This window comes from Populus alba, chromosome 13 (assembly GCF_005239225.2).
Source record: "Populus alba chromosome 13, ASM523922v2, whole genome shotgun sequence".
In the NCBI taxonomy this organism is placed as follows: Eukaryota; Viridiplantae; Streptophyta; class Magnoliopsida; order Malpighiales; family Salicaceae; genus Populus; species Populus alba.
Window position 1 is genome coordinate 7,242,362 of NC_133296.1, and position 15,254 is coordinate 7,257,615.

Below are 15,254 nucleotides of genomic sequence, written 5' to 3' on the forward strand. Positions count from 1 at the left end.
GTATTAGTAGATATCAAAACAAAATGAAGTGAAATAAAAAGGGTAAGTCATAAGGGTGTGTTTTACCAAATACACCTTGGCCCAAAAGAAACTGGACCAACGCCTAAACCCAGCCTGGTCTAGTTGTTTTCGGTTTTTTCCTTTTTTTTTCTTAGGGGGGTGGGTTTAGCCCAGTCAAACCAACATGGTCACTGGCCTAAGCTAGTCACCAGGTCGGGCAGAAGGCACGCATGAATTGATTCACTCATAGATGCACAAACTAATGAATTATATTTGCATTGAATAGTAAAAGGTGAATTAAAGTTGAATATGCACAGTGAGAAAGCAATTATAATTGCAAAGAGGAGGGAAATGAAGAATTTATCTAGTTTGAACCAGAGTGGTGTAGCTCAACTAGTCAGGGTTTGCTCTTTAGAGTTTATTAGTTCAAGTCCCACAAACCTTAGGGTCACTAGAGGCTTACATAGTCGTTAACTTTAGGGCCCGTGGGATTAGTCAAGGTACACGTAAACTGGCATGGACACCCACGTTAATAAAAAAAGAACTTACCTGGTCTGCAGACGAAGTTGAAGACAATGTCGATAAAGACGTGAGGTTGTTGATCAAAAGGACAATTTCTCGTCTGCTTCTTCCTATTTGCGCTTTCTTCCCCTGTTCTCTCTCCATCCTCTGGTCTCTCAATTCTCATTTCTATGTAGTTTATGTCTTTTTTTTTTCTTTCTGTCTTTGTTCTATTTTTTCTCTCCCTGTGTTTTCGTCTCCTACCCTCTTAGTGTTGCTTTTGTTCGTCCTCTGCTTTTTCATCCTCCTTGTTTCTATGCCGGTGTCTTTTTTTTTTCATTTTATTTCCTTTCATCTTTTCCTTTCTGTGTTTTTCTCTACTTGTTTGTCTTTTTTTTTTTTTATTTTTATGTTTGTTCTTTCCCTTGCTTTTATAAAGCCAAAGAATGTCCTCTGTTCGTTCCTAGGATAATGATCTTAGGAGTGAGGCACGTTAATCCCTACGTGCTTAGGGAAAAACTGGGGACATGTAGGATTGTTTGTAACGCATCATATGGGTAAGGGATACTGGGTAGAGATGTGAACCCTGATTTGGAATAGGTTTGTTGCGATTTTCTTTCTGAGTCAATCTACTCTAGGATGAAGAAAGAATATGATGAATAACGTTTTAAACGATGTTGTTTTATCATGGAAATGGCTATTTTCAATTTGCCTCCTAAACTTCTGACATTTATCAATTGGGGCCTATTTAAGGAAACCTTTTATAAAAAAAAAATTTCCCTTGGATCAATTGCAATTGGACCCCTAGATTTTGGTTTCATTTACAAAACAGTTTTTGGTTTTCAATTTAAACAATTTAGTCCTTAATTGGCTCTTCAATTTTTACTTCTTTCAAAATTACCCTTGAAAAAATCAATTAACCCCCTATAGTATATTAATAGATGACTTTCGCTGAGAGATGTTGAAATCGAGAAATTAGTCATATGAAAGGCAACTTACCTTGAAATGGTATAATTTTTCCAAGCAATCTACTTGTTAGTGAAAAATAAAAAGATTTTTCAAAAGTAGTCTAATTGCATGAAAAGTGTAGTGGCTGGGAAATAGGTTTTTTAGGGGGGAAAAAACAAAGAAAACTATCCTAACTGGAGGAGGAGAGAGGCTGGAGGCATTCTTAGTGTTACAAGGAAGATCCGAGAGTGGTTTTTGGTGGCAACGATGGCCGAGGCGCGGCGGTGGAGCTAGCCAAAGTGGTGGTTGAGAGGGGGGAAAGGAAAAAAAATTAGGTGGAGTTGTTTTTTCTCAACTTCAACTTTTGATTTCTCCTCTCTCAATCCATGAAGTTCAAATCTATTTGTAGGGGATAGAAGAGGGACTTTTAGTCTCCATTTGTGCTAAATCTTAGCACTTGGATCAACCCGGAAAGATCACAACTGTTGGTTCAATATAGGCATCATGGCTTGAAAAAGTTGGTTGCTAAAGGTTGGTTGGGTTAGCCACTTTAGGCTTGCACTAAGGCCTCTGTGGTGTCAATCAGTCTGAACGGACCACATCGAGTTGTAAAGAAATGTCAGGTGATCATTTTGGTTCAGATGTTGTCAAATTTGGTGGAGATATAAAGCATTAAATGCCCTTGAAAAGTAGCCACCCAAGCAACTTTTTCGAGGCAAAGAAAAAAAAAACGACAGTGAACAGTAACTAGACGTTGGATTACCTGGTTCTTTATTTTCAAAATGGCATCGTTTTATCCATATATTGTGGATTTTGGCCAAAGTTCAATTTAGTCCTTTCACTTTTGATTTCCTTCAAATTAATCCCTAATTGACTCTAAACTTTTGATTTTAATGTAATTTTGCCCCTGTTGAATTTCAAAATCAGCCATTAATTTCAATGTTTTTTTTTTCAGTTTGGTCCTTAGTCTTGGATTTATGCAATTTGACCCTTAATTGACCATTAAACTTTCAATTTTCTTCAATTTCACTCATAATTTCAATCAAATGGGTCCTCATAGTTCGGTGTCTCTTGCAAAATGATCCTTTGTTGTGAATTTCTCCAATTTAGTCCTTAATTTACCCAAAAACTTTGATTTTCTTGCAAGTTTGCCGCTGATTTCAATCAATTGACTTGGTAAAAATTAAATTTGGTCTCTTAAAATTTCAATCTTCTTAATTAAGCCTAAATTGGGCTCCCAAACTTGATTGTTCACCAATTAAGCCTCTAATAAAATTAATTTCATCCATTTATAGTATAATTACGTCCTTGCACCTAATTAAATTCTTCAATTGGACCCAAATTAATTTTTAAACATAATTAAACTTTAATTTGGCCCATGATTAAATTAAATTGGCCTATTAAAAATTTAATTATATTCTTGAACTTAATTTTTATGTAGATTCATCCAATAATCATTTAATTTGTCCTTAAATTTGCATTATTTCTCTAGTCTTGGGTATAATGGAGTACAATTAGGACTCAAATTTCATCCAAAATTGCAATTTGATTCTTCTATATGTTTAAAAACCTCCTCGATTTGCTTTATCTACATTGTCAGCCTTTATTTTATTTTATTTTTAATTTTATTTTGGATGAAGAAAAAAGGTGAATTTGGGGAATAACCCAGAAATGAATTATGATAGTGGCCATGTGTTCATCCTTCTCTCTTAATTGCTGGTTTAGGAAAGCCTTCATCTTTTCTTCTTCAAATAGTTGATTTTCTAAGAATTTTTGTTAACTCTTACTATAATTTAACAAAATTCTTGGCTTATGCAACTGTTGTTCGTTGTTAACACTTTTCTCTTGGGTTCTTTAGTAAAAGATGATTCCACTAAGCTAACTACCATTTGGCTTTATATTCCCATACTTCTAAGTACCTTGAATAATCCAAAACCTCTTCATACTAAATAATATGGGCTGACTAAGGATTCCCCTTCTTGTTCACCTCTATGCTTTATGGACTAATACAAGCTGACATCAATCATGTCTAATGATTCTATCTCATCTAAGGAATTAAAATCCTTAAACAACCTAGCATACTAGCTAAACCCTAATTTCTTGGCACATATTAAATGCCTTCCAATTGCCTGGAGACTAATTAGGGATTAGTAACGAATGTAACCAGTTAAACCAATCAATAAGACCCATGATTTCTCTCCACAACTCATTAGATAAGATGAATTATATACCCAAGGGGTTTTTCACCTGAAGTTACTCTGAAAGAGTGCCTTGTATTTTTCTACCTATGCCTTCCCATCTAAGCTTTTCCAATCTTCACTCAAAATCAGTTTTAAGGGCTTTATGTTGAACCATAAAAAATTATTAAAAACCTCTCTAGGGGTTTCCAAGTGATTGACTATCTATATGAATAAAATAGGAATACAACACTACATTGCTTCCTTTCTATACACCCTATAGTGATTTATCATCAAGAAAGTCTCAGCCAAGATAGCTAAAGAAGGGTAACTTTTTGTCCATTCATATTCAACAAAGGCATTGGCGGCTTCGACATTAATGATCCTAGTAGCTTATGAAGTAAACAAGACTAATCCAAAGATAGCAAAAGAAATTGCCTAGTATCTCTCTTCTATTAGCTTTCCCTTATCTTTATTTGCCTTTAGCTTAATCTTAATAAGTTTCCATTTAAACCCCCTATTGGTTATCTTATACTGATCGACTTGGTCTAGGCGTAACAAATTGGCAACCTCGATCATCATGTCTCTGATCCTTGGTCTGATGTACACTTTATGAGGGTCATTTGGGAAATTCAGGATTTGAGCATATTCCCCAATGATGGGGGTCATGTCAACATCCCCGAAGGTGAAATATTTGTAACTCAAGTACTAGAAATGCATTAAGGCCTTGATTGCAGAAATATGTACTAGGAGCCTAACTAGATAGGCAGTTCTCCCATACCTTTTCTTGAATAGGATCTTATCCACATATCCCAAGACTGACACAAGCTTCTCTATATTATCCATAGAATAATTTTCTTTGGTTATGTGTGGTAATTCCCTAACCTTAGTCCTTAGGCAATCAATTAATTGTATTATCTTAGATTTTTTCCCATACTCAGAAAAAGTTATTGAAGTCATGGTCTTGACTTAGAAAATCCTACAGAGTTCAAGATTTTGATCAAGTTTGTCTTGATGCAAAATGAATTATTAGAGAATCCATATCTTAAAGGAAGGTTCCAAGCCATTACATAGGGGGTAGGCTTACTACGTGGTCTAAAAAAGATCTATGATCTATCTAGTGACCACTTTTCATGAAGTTAGCATGAGAGTTTACAAAGAATTGTTGCGGCATAGTGTGACCATCATTATTGAGTAAATACTTAGTTCATAGTCAGATGTTTCACGAATCTGAGTCTCAACCGAAAGTTATAAGATAGACTGCTACTCCCTACCTAACCTGGAATTTGATTTATTTGAAAATTAAAATGCATGAAGGCATTAATCCATACCCAATGTACTTATGTCTTAGCAATATGTAAAAAATGCATGAGCAATATGTAAAAATATAAGCTAAAGTTAAATTATATAGACCTAGAAAAATAAACACGCAGACAATCAAACAAACAAGGCTTAGTACAACTAGACAAGTCCCTAGCAAAGTTGTAATCCTATTATGACATGCACGACGTTGAATGGCGAAGCTACCTTCTAGAATGGAAGGAGTTTTGGATCACTAGGAAACCAATAGTCTGCGAGAGCCTAAGTAAAGAGACTAGTTATATAAGGAAAAGATACATAACCCCTAATGCACCATACCTAAAGCAAGTTACATCGTTGATTGATTGTTAATCTAAGGCATGCTTCTATTTGTTGGTTTCATCTAAGATTTAAGGAAGGTCTCCCTTTGTGGATAAGTCTCTACCTTTTTGGGTTAAATCTTACTTGTTCTAATGCCAAAATTTTAGCATTATATATATATATATAAGAATACACTTTATAATGTAATTTTATACTCCTAAATTAATTGTTATGGGATTTTTGGTATTTTGGCTAAATCGTAATGAATAATTTATAAACTAGTTATGATATTCATTTTGCATAATATAATGCAATTTTGTTTTTTAGAAAATATGCATGAAAAAACTTTAGAATATGGTTGTATGCACAAAAACAAAACATGTTTTTTGTGATTTTGAAATAAGGAATTTTTTTAGATTTTTTCAAAGTTTTGGAGAAAACCATATATTTTTAATACCGAATCTATATCTTACAATGCAACTCTATAACCAAATATTAAATGAAATCCTTGAAGAAAGTATTTTTCTTCTAAGAACTTTTTGTTTACTCAAAATTTATTTATCAAATATAACTAAATATTAATATAAAAAAAATATCCTTATTAATAATAAATATATTTTGTATGGACAAAATTAATATTACATGCAATCAACCGATTTTCTACCTAATACATACAATGCCATCATCTACTTCTATTAGTTTTGTGATCAAAATAATGATATGTTAATTAACTCCCCGTTAGATGGACTTTGATTTTATCTTAATATTTTTTTTTTGTGAGAGTAACATATAAAATACTTGTACTTTATTAAAAACAATTACTTAAATACCTTTATTATTTTTTATTTGATTACTTGTACTAAAAACATTTGATCAACTAAGTACTTTTATAAGCTTGTGTTACAAGTTTAAATACCTAACATCTTAATTATCTTCGAAAACAAGTGGGTAAATCCAAAATAACCATGGTTTTGTCTTTTTCAACATTTTTACTTTTCCATCAATTAATTAGTTGGTTAAAACTAAAAATAAAAAAGAAAACAAAAAATAAATAAATGATTAATTAATTAGGTGAGTGTATATTTTTCTTTCTCGTTTGTTAAGGTTTAATTTAGGTAACTATAGAATCTTTTACAAAAAAAAAAAACCTAACTACTAAGTGAAATAAATATAAACTCTCCTGATTAATTAATTATTTATCTTTATTAACTTTCTTTTTAAGTTTTTTTTTTTTAATCAAACATCAATATATACACTCAAATAGGAAAAAAAAAAAACCCAAAAAACAAATCAATGTGCACCCCCATTTAATTTTATTCCATGCTAGCTCATCTACTTTAACTATGCACTAACCTTCCAGTCCATCTTTTTAACGAAACTATATATTAGCTCGAACTTATGCTACAGGGAAAAAAAGAATTATTTGTGATGAAAGTGGAAAAAAGAAACCTAACCTAGAAATAAAAAAAGATAAAATAAATTTTGAAATTAAAAAAAAAAATAAATTAGAATTATTTGTAAAAAAAAAAAAAAAAAAAACTAAACCCACTATAACACTACAAGATTTCATAATTTTACCGACGGATTGAATCCGTGATAAATTCAGACTTCGTTGGTAAATTGTTTATCGACTAAATCACCGACGGAAAGTGTCAGTTGGCATGTGTTTCGTTGGTAATTCCTCGTTACATTGCTAAGAATGTCAGGAAAAAAAAAATGCGCCGATGATTTTACAAACGGAACATAAGCACCAAAAAAAAATTCCAAAAATATATTGATGGAAATATTCTATCTGTGATACTGGCATATGAAGTAAATATTTTTCAACTCTCGATGAAATACCGACAGAATTAATCTGTCTGTGAAGATATCAGTGATTATGGCATTTGCAGTAAATATTTATCAACTCTCGGTAAAATTCTGATGGAATGTTTCTGTCTGTGAAAACATCGGTGATTGTGGCATTTCCAGTAAATATTTTTCAACTCTTCGACGGAAACATTCCCACACCCTTCTCTACATTGTCAAGCGCACTGTCCCACTTGAATTTGTGTTGTGTATAAATAATTTATATAAAATAAAAATAATAATTTATTTACAATTATAATAATAATTTATTAAAAATAAGCTGAAAATTAAAAATTAACACCAACCTCAAATTTGTCAAACCATGTATCAATATAAGATCTCCATTCACTATGTCTAGAAACCAAACTCCATTGAAATAATAAAATCTTCATCGATGATTTAAACACTAATGATATTACTCGGGCAGCCTCAATGTTTATGAACCTGAAAATAAATTAAATTAATGAAATATTGATTAGTTGTTCATAAATTATGTTATAATTAAAAAAAAACTAAATCAAAACAAACTTACATGTTTTGATTCTAATGTGTCTCGTACTTGCAGGTGAATTGATTCTACTGTGAAGGCACACCACTTATGTGTTGTGAAACCGTGCTGAAAGATGCAGCATTGCAAGTCGCCGCAAGTGCCTCTTCTTGATCGACACCTAAGAACATGTATCCTCACTACTAGAAGAACTAGCTGCAACCAAATATTCGTGACGAGCTGTTGATTTTGTTTTACGCATCTACACAATTTTATACGAATAATTACATAATTATTTTTTATTCTTAAAAAAAAAATTGGCAGCACCTCCCCTATACTGGAGACTACCCAAAGTTTTCAAACCTGCAAATATTGACAATAGGTACAACCAATTGACCCAATTCAAAAATCTTATATATAACCTAACATCTATACAAATAACAATTAAAATTAATGGGAATAATTAGACAAATATCATGCAATTATAGAGTAAAATTGACATAAAATAATTAAATTCATTCATATATATTCAATTACTAATTACAAGGTAAATTCAACAATAACAATTAAAATTCAACAAAGTATTCAATTATTATGGCTCTTGAAAACTGAGAGCAAATGTGAATTTTTTAAGAGTATCTTTAAAATCTGTCATGCTTTGAGCAAATTGAGTGTTGATTGTCTCTTGCTTTTCAATGAATGCATGCAATATTTCCTCAAGATTTCTTATAGGAGGGGGAGTATAAGTAGGTGCATATCCATGAGAATTTTAAAAATTATGGTGTGCTTGAAATAGTGGCTATGAAGTTTGTGCATTATTGTTATCACTCTTCCAACTGGAATTTGGGTGATTTCTCCAACCAGGGTTGTATGTTTTCGAGTATGGGTTATGATTGAGCCTTTAAAAATTGTTTAAAATATGGGCTTGTTAATGGAGGTATTCCTTGAAAGAAGGCAAAGTTGGACAGTCATTGGTTTCAAAGATTTGACACACAATGTTTTGAACAGATGCAAACTTTTCTAGTGCCTATCTCTACATGTTAATCCCTAAGAAATTGTATGTCAAATATGTGAAACTAATGAACATGCAATCAATGATTATCCAACTTTGCCTTCTTTCAAGGAATGCCTCCATGAATAATTCCACATTTTAAACAGTTTCCAAAGGCCCAATCATAACCCATACTCGCAAACATACAACCCTGGTTGGAGAAATCACCCAAATATCAGTTGGAAAAGTGATAATAATAATGCACAAACTTCACAGCCACCGTTTCAAGCACACCATAATTTCCAAAATTATCATGGATATGCACCTCCTTATGCTCCACCTCCTAAAAGAAATCTTGAGGAAACATTACATGCATTCATTGAAAAGCAGGAGACAATCAACACTCAACTTGCTCAAAGCATGATAAATTTTAAAGATGCTCTTGCAAAATTTACATCTGCTCTCAGTTTTCAAGAGAAAGGTAAGTTTCCATCTCAACCACAACAAAATTCAAAGGGGCAATACAATGCAAATGCAAGTAGTTCCAGAAGCCAACACATGGATCAAGTCAAATCAATCATCACTCTTCGTAGAGGTAAGGTTTTTGAAAAAACCCACTCTTGAACCTTGTGAGAAAGATGATGAGTTAATCTCTGACGGTAAGGGAGAAGTTGAATCTGAACATTGCAAACAAAAGGCTGATTTCCCGCTAGCACTTCCATGTCCTCATGCCATAACCAAACAGGAAGAAATCGAGGATGAGAAAGGCACCGAAAATATCGCGGATCATTTATCAAAATTGATAATAGATTCAACATCCGACATCACACCAATCGATGATTACTTTCCTGATGAATCTGTACTTTCTCTTAGTTCAATGCCTTGGTTTGTTAAAAATATCAATTTTCTTGCTTTAGGATTTTTGCTAGCTCATTTGGATAACCAAGACAAAAGAAAGTTTTTGAGCAATGTGTAAAACTTTTATTGGGATGACCCTTACTTATTCAAATATTGTCCTGATCAAATATTTCAAAGATACATTCCCAACAATGAGGTAAGTAATGTCATTAAATTTTGTCACTCTGAGGCATGTGGGGGTCATTTCTCATCAAGAAAGATGTCTACAAAAATCTTACAAAGTGAATTTTACTGGCTTACCATGTTCAAAGACTCACATGAAATTTTTTAAAAGGTGGGATTTATTTCAAAACATAGAGAGTCTTTAGATAATCTTCTATTAACTCTTAAATCTCATCATAATGGAGATGTGTATTGTGCAATTCATGATTTATGGCCCTATTTTCATAAAGAACATGCTCATCATAGTCTTGGGAATCTGACTAAAAAAAGACCTTGTTTGCTAGTTTTTATGAAAACTGGATGAAAAGCTTATCCCTGACCCATTGAGGGCGTTTAAGTCGTTCTTGGACGTAAAACCAGAGGAAAATATGAGCCACAATCACAACTACCTGTACATACACATGTTTTTTTTTTTAAAAAAAAAAGAACAAAAAAAATAAGAAGAAAGAGAGAGAGACTTTAGTTGGCTTTCATATAGGTGATATGATTGCATTTTCTTTTTCTCATCTATAAAACCTTCTTCTTCTTCCTTTTATTTCTACTCAACCCATACATTCTACAAGCATAGACAGGTCTTGAAATGGAAAAATCCTCAACTCTTAAAATAAAAAATATTTGTGTTTTTTGTGGATCCAGTCCTGGGAAAGAAAAGGAGTTTATAGAATCTGCAAATCATCTTGGTCAGATACTAGCTGAGAGAAAGATTTATTTGGCATAAGGGGAAGGCAGCCTTGGGTTAATGGGGAGTGTGTCAACAGCTGCATTCTTAGGAGGCAGTCACGTTTTGAAGGTTGTCCTCAAAGCTTTAACAAAAGGGGACATCATTGGAAAAATAATTGGAGAGGAACTACTGGTCTCCACAATGTTTGATCGAATGAATGCAATGTTTAACCATGTTGATGCCTTCATTGCCTTACCAGGTGGTCTGGGCACATTGGAAGAGATCTTTCATATTTTCTCTTGGGCCTAACTGCACATTCAACATAAACCTATAGGTTTGCTAAATGTTAATGGTTTTTATGATAATTTGGTGTCTTTTCTTGATCAAGTTGTGGAATAGGAATTGCTAACATCTTCGGCATGACAAATCATAATATCTTCTGTTATTGCTGAACAATTGATTGACCAACTACAATATTTTATCCCTGTAATTAATCTCTCTATAAGTTGCATAAATTAGTCAACTTAAGAAAATAGCAAAAAGCTTAGATTGGATTTGAGCCTTCGTTTGTGAAACCTTGTGTCTTTTGGTTTTATTAATAATATATTATTTTGTTTTGTTATTTCTTATATTTATTTAACTGTGTTTCAAGATTGTTAGTATTCGTTGTTTCAGGTGATGTCTTATATACTCTATCTTTCTACCTTAGGACATTGAGGACAATGTCTCTTTTTGGTTGGGGGGAAAGAGTAGTAGTTGATATTTTCAAAAAAAAAAATTTAACTTACTGTGTTTTCTATTTCATAAATCATTTGCAAAACTGTTATTTCTGGGATGACAGAGTAAATGAGTTCTTTTGACTTTTGAGACGCATCTTACTGAACATTCTTAACAAGGTCTATCAAAATACTTCTTAAAATATTCAGGTTTACAAACTCTCGTATTGTTATCACTTAAATCTGCTCATATACTCATTTAACAAGTATTCTTAAACCTTCATTTTCACACACACACTTTAACATATGATTGTGGGTAGCACATTGGATTATTACATTATTTATGTTCTTTTGTTAAAGGTAACAACTAAGGGAAAGGGATAATATATAATTTGCAACAAAAAAAAATACAAAAACAAAAAAATAATGATAATTAAAACATAGATAAGTTTGGTTTCGCAGCCTCCCTAACCTAAGCAATTAAGCCCGAATAGGTGTTTTAGCACCTAATACCCTAAAGTCAATTGACTTGGGAACTATTGGCCCAACGCTTGTTACATGGGTTGAGGATGAAAACTTAAGGAAATCAAATATTACATTATCTATGTATCAGTATCTGTAACCCGAGTTACTAAGCTCGTAGGGGTGTCTCATCACCTAATGCCTTAAGACCAACTGATTTGGGAGTCATTAGCCGAAAGCTCATTACATGGGTTAAAGATGCATTGTGTTTTAAGTTATATGTATATATATTAAAAAAAAATAAAAAAAGATAATAATCTCAACCCAAGGAAGGTAACCTTAAACATTAGAACATAAATTTTGTTTTCTTCCAAGTAAAGCCCCATAACTATATGTTGATATTTTGAGCACAAAAGAAAGGTTTGTTAATATCTTGTTTAAGAGGTATTGAGCAGATATATAAATTTAATAAGAGTTTATTTATCTGGATAGATTAATGGAAGTTGAATGATGAATGCCTTGCTTTGTGGAATTTGTAAATTGCTTTTCTATTTTAACGCTTTGATTACTAGGGACTAGTAATAAGCGGGTTGGGGGGTGTGATTAGTATTTAAAAGTATATTTTTATCAAGGTTTTATATCATCATTTTAAACTTGAAGTATCAATAACTCCTTAACTAAAGCATGTTTTATAATAACATATCTAATAATATAAGATACCTTTAATTTATAGTAAATTTTCATCTTAAATGCAGACTTATCACATAAATGAAAGGATTGATTGATGAGTTTAAGTACTTAAATTGAAAGGACAAAGAGAGGGGCAAACTTAGAAAAGAAATGTTAATTCAGTTCAAACTAGAACACTGTTCGGTAATTGGGTCATAACTGGAGCTGTAGATCTCGAATTTAGGTCTACTTTATATGGATGGAAAGATAAGACATGCCTAAAATGTGGAGTCCAAGATTTAAAAAGGCCATTTTCAAGTCCAAATTATAGCAATAATGGAAAAGCCTGAATCTGTTTTGCAACCTAGACACTATTCAGTGTTCAGCCCATATCTCGAGTACTAGAAGTCCAAATGACCTCAATTTTTTTTCCTGGAAAGATGAGACAATTTCCTAGAACTTTCATGAGTACAAATGGTTTAAATTCGGACATTATCAATGATATTTTGTTCAAACAAGAAGATAAGGATTGTTACCAAGTCAAGATGTGGTCACCCATTCAACAATTAGTCATCAAATCAATAGTTCCAAATTTTGGCCAATCAAAGGAGGCATTTGCTATGCATTTAGGCATCTTAGTTGTTCAGATCAAGATCATCCTCTTTATTTCTTTTTTTATATTTTTGTAATGTTTAAGTTTTATTTCATGTTATATTTTTCTTAATCTCTTGTTTATGCTTTTCATTTCCTTTACTATACTTATGTTTTTATCTTCTTCATTATGTTTAGCTAAGTTTATTAAATCAAGGTGAAAATGTTTCACTATTGGTGTTATAATAGGTATAATATAAACTCAACATAGACTTCAATATCTATATCTAAGAAAGTTTGTTATTAACATGTCTTATCTTTTTATCTTACTAATTCTTAATATCTTACTTGTTAAATGGTTAATCTAGATTTGTGTTGTATAACACTTGGTACTGCTTGGCATTTTCATAGCCAATTGTATGGTATAACATACACATGTGCTATGAAAGGAACTTGATTTGTTGTTAACATAAGTTAGCATCATGAATTCCTGACAATATTTAAAAGTTTAGTGTTACTTAAATAAGATAATTAATATGATCATGTTAAAAATTTAGAAGAACTATTAAGCATAAATCATCCGATTGGAACTTCTTTATGTGTGGTTTCTAATTGATTAATAAAAAGAGTTTATATTATACTTATTTTCAATACCATTAGTGGATCCTCTAACCTTGAAAATTGTTTTTATCATTGTTGAATCCTCACATTAATCTTACATCTCAAAGTTCTCTTTAACTTATTATTATTGTTATTTTATATAGTTAACCTCATTTGTGGTTCGACCCTGGTTTTGCCAGGTTATTTATTACTTTGACACTCCTGCACTTGGAAGAAGACATCAATCTTTTGGTCGTGTCATACGTATTTAACCTAAGAAAAGACAAAAATAATTTTTGTATTTGGGGATATTTTTGTACTTTCACACATGTATTTTGTATAATTAACAGGGTCATAGGGTGTTTTTGTATTTTCACATTTATTTTTGAATTTCTAAATTAAAAAAGCTATTGTTACATCTTCAGCACACTCTAGTGAATGAGTGGCATCTGCGCCATTAAAACAGCGTGTAAGATGCCACCTGAAGGCCAAATTTGGCTTTCTATCATCTCTTTGGATGTACAATTGTGTCCTCTTCTATCGTCTCTTTTATTTTTATTCCTTTGATAAAAGTTTTTTTTTATATATATAATTTAGTTCTTCGATTATAATTTCATATATGTTTTATTTTTAATTTTAGTTCTTATTCTCTTAATTTTTTTTTTGTTCTTATTCCTTTTATAAAAGTTTTTTTTTAAAAAAAAATTGGTCCTTCAATTACAATTTCTCATATATTTTTTTGTTCATTTCAGTCCTTATTTTTTTATTTTTAATTTTTTTCCTCAACCTTTTTGTTGAAGATTTTTGGCTTTCAATTTCATCCATCAATCAAAGTTATTTTGGTTTTAACTTTTCCAATTTCACCCTTATTCTTTTGATTTGTTTTTTTTTTTTATTAAAGCTATTTTTAAATTAAATTTAATCCTCTAATATAAAATTTTAATTTTCCCTTTAATTAATGTTTTTTTTTTCACCCTTATTTTTTTAGATCCTTTTATGTAGTTTATTTTTTTTCATGGTTTTATCTTTCGACATTTGATTTGTCACTTATTCGGCTTTGTATGATCTTATCATTTCGACTTAGTTTTTTATTTATATATTGGTTGTATAATTATCTTTAATTTGTTTTCTGTGGGTTTATCACAGACTCATGTCTTAAGTTATAGGTTTTACATGTTATTTTTGAAATAAAGTTTTTTAGAATTTGTTTTTAGTTTAATTTTTCAAGATATTATTGTAATAGTCTATAATTGTTTTTTGTTTTATACAAATAAACTTTATTTTTTAAAATAAAAAATATTTATTTTTAAATAAGATTGTTGATGTGTCGGGCCTTGTGTAATATTTGTTTATGATGGGAGTTTATTCAATCAGTTTTATTTGTATTTAGGGTGTGGATTTTATCTTTAATTATTTAAATATACAAGTTCAATAAACACATTTGTTTTTAATGAATTTTTTTATTTAAATTATTTTTTTATTCAATTAACTGATAATATAAATAAACACATATATGAAATTGATTGAATAAAATAAAAAAAAAATATTGTGTAATGCTTCCTATATTTGAGATATTATCTAAACATAAATGTTTTTTTTATTATTAAAAATAAATTTTATCTATCTAAAACACACACAAAAATATATGAATAAAAAAATATCTTAAAAACTAAAAACATACAAAATAATATTTAAAAATCTCTTTTAAAAAAATTATGAATAAGAAAATTAAAAAAAACATATGATCAAAAGTTATTTTATAAAAATTCATATTAATAAAGGTATCAATTAAAATAAAAATTAAAAGTAGAATAAAAAAATAAGAAAAATATAACGATAGTCCAGGTGTTGCAAGCATGTTTAAAAGAAAAAAGAAGAACAAACGACTTGGCTAACAAGCTTG